Source organism: Eschscholzia californica, unplaced genomic scaffold (genome assembly GCF_041429995.1).
Source record: "Eschscholzia californica isolate CP2 unplaced genomic scaffold, dmEscCali1.0.p SCAF_6, whole genome shotgun sequence".
Lineage (NCBI taxonomy): Eukaryota > Viridiplantae > Streptophyta > Magnoliopsida > Ranunculales > Papaveraceae > Eschscholzia > Eschscholzia californica.
The window spans coordinates 1,000,406-1,003,333 of NW_028238483.1; the positions used below are offsets into that span (position 1 = coordinate 1,000,406).

General features: G+C 34.8%; 1 long non-coding RNA gene across 1 annotated transcript; it reads left to right on the top strand.

The window, feature by feature from the left end:
• Window positions 1-698: 698 nt before the first annotated feature.
• On the top strand, window positions 699-2,584 carry LOC147530705 (uncharacterized). The gene is made up of 4 exons (XR_015228259.1): window positions 699-931; window positions 1,061-1,133; window positions 1,737-2,256; window positions 2,481-2,584. It is a non-coding gene; the product is annotated as an uncharacterized LOC147530705 (long non-coding RNA).
• Window positions 2,585-2,928: the final 344 nt, after the last annotated feature.

Below are 2,928 nucleotides of genomic sequence, written 5' to 3' on the forward strand. Positions count from 1 at the left end.
TTTTCATTATTAATTTCTTCAATCGTTTCTTTGTTTCTTTTTGTAGGAATAACATTTTTATCAAATGCTTTTGCGTAATGAAATTGTTGCCCCTTGAGATAGGAAAAAAATCATCATAGAACTTACAATTTATAGATGAAGATGTTCTGTAAGCAATGTTTTAGTTATTAAACAAATAATGTACACACTAATGGTCATGTTGTAAGATAAGTAACATAAAAAATATTTTTTTCGGCAGCTTTGTTATGTTCAGTTCACTCAACCTCAATTCCAGTGGGTCACTGTCCACATTTCATAAGGGACATTTCCCCCGCACATAGTGCGGGTGTTATGGCTAGTCTATATAACAAAACAGAATGGGGTCTAGCTGACGAGGATAAAATAAATGCGAATGACTGGGACAAAATAAATGCCCCAAGACTAAATCTGGACCGTTGAACAAGACTGCGTGGCACCATTGACTGAGATGAACCACCCCAAATACCCAAATCCTTCGGTCTCCAAACCTGTGTTTCTTTTTCTCTCTCTCCGACTTTAATCTTCTTCAAAACTTAAAACCTAGACAGAGGAAGAAAATGAAAGGCTTTATTTAAATTCTCTCATTTATATCCTTTTTCATTGGGAAGAGACATGATTTTTCTTTTTTAAACGGAATAGTGGATTACTTCAATGCTGACAGAAATTGGTTCATCTTCCAGGGTAACACAGAAGTCAAGAAAACGCATAAGGTCTTCATGAATCAAAGATCTGGTACTTGAGAAAATAAAAAATCTTCATGGAGACTGTTAGAATTTCTCCTAAGATCTGGTAACTTGAATTCAACAACCAATCTAACGCATCTAGCTTCTTCGTGATGAGTTTTATGGCAATCACTCCTTTATATCAGGGTTTATGGTTTAGAGACTCTTCATCCCTTCGACGAAACAGAATGGTATAATCTTGTTTTGGTGTTAAAATCTTCATCCTATTTCGATATTAATTTCAAGTAGATCTAAGCTTCTCTAACTCATCTAGATATTTTTCTCAACTTGGTGTGATTTCTGAAATTGAATTTGTGCAGGTTCACGCCTATTATAAATTTGCAGCATTGAGTGTCTCTTTAGTTGGATAGATTTCTTCAGATTGAACTCCCCGTAAGTAATCGATCTTAGTTTTTTTCTCTAATAATTGCGCTCACAAATTTGGGTTCTTTTTAGGTTTGTTTGCAAGAGCTTAAAATCGTGAGCTTCATTATTTATGTTGGATGTGGGGTGTGGGTCTGGTTAGATTTTAACTATTTTTATGTTTGTTTTGATCAATCATGACCTGTCTGAGGTGCAATTTGTATGTCTAGCCATCTAATTTAGAAAGATTGAAGTTTGGTGTAATGAAATAGGGACGAAGAACTGCCATTGCCTAAGGCATTTCTCTTTTTTTTAGGGCATCAACTCTTATAAAATCATGGGTTACTTTTATATTATCATGACCAAGCATCATGTGTGAGATCTGTTTAGTTTCTAGAAGAACTCATCTGATACCCTATCTAACCAACTAACAGATGGGTTTACTGAATTTGTGTTTATTTTTCTTTTACTATTCTTACTTCCCCAAATACCCATAAGGTGAAGTTGTGAAACCATGAATCTCTTTCTCATATTTGGTCACTAATACATAGAAAGGAAAACTTAAATTCTATGAATCATTAAGTAGAATTAGATGACTTAGCTTTGATAATACTGATGTGTTTGTATCATCAGGAATATAGGTGCTTGAAGTGGTATTGGTTCCGAAACTGCACGTGTGCTTGTGACGCGTGGAGTTCATGTAGTCATGGGAGTCAGGAATATAACGGCTTGTGACGATGTCAAAGAAGCAATAATGAAGGAAACTTAGCCTGCTAAAGTGATATGACGGAGGTATCTTAGCTCAATGGCATCATTGATAAAGTTTGGTTTGGAGTTCAATTATCTGGCTTTCCATTGAATCTTCTTATGAAAACTGATGCATTTCTGATCCGGGTCGTTTAATTTGCACTGGTTCAGTTTTCCGAAACGGGTTTTTAATATAATTTGTGTTTTCTTAGGGTTTAAAGTTCAAGATTTTCATATTTGTAAATGAAGAGGCTTGTATGAGAAAATGCCATGGCAGTGGTTATCCTATTCTAAACAAAACTCTAAATTTGTGTTCTTATGTGGCAGTAACAATCCAGGAGCCATGGCAACCCTTTCTTGGTTTCTCAAGACAAAATAGAGATGCAGTTTGCAAAAAAGCATAAAGGTATGCAACATATTATCATAGTATATAAGCAGCTCAAATTGTGTTTTAAAAATTTGTTTGATTAGAAGCGAGCTGTCAAAAAGAAAAGTTAGAAATGGAATGAAAAACTCGGTCGTAGTAATACCAAACCAGGCTTTGGTCACCTGATATTATCCTCTGCATTATTTAAAGATCAACATGATGCAAAATAAATATAGTAATTCTTTTCGTTTTTATGTTTGCAGATCACTTTCTTCTAACAGATCTTTCGTTGGAGAACATGAAAAATGGTCACAAGTTTCCATACCGTGAAGGAATTAATTTGATAAAATAAATGATGAAAAAGAGCGATGTCCTGTTCTTTAAAAAATAACTCTCTTCAAACTTCAAAGTATATTTATGCGGAAAAATTCTTCAAACTCCGAAAGCTGTGTGCCTTAACTCTCTCTCTCTCTCTCTCTCTCTCTCTCTCTCTCTCTCTCTCTCTCTCTACAATACCATAAGCGCTAATCGCCAATCAAAACTTGCAAATATACTGAATGCGAATGAGCTTGGAAGAAGACTAAAGGTACTCATAGCTCAATTCAATTTTACACCTTTTCTTCAAGAAGTTATTCAAGATTTTATCGGGGAATCTAAGACATTGTTCTATTCATTTGAACATGAAGAAAACATGCCAATACCCGATAGTTC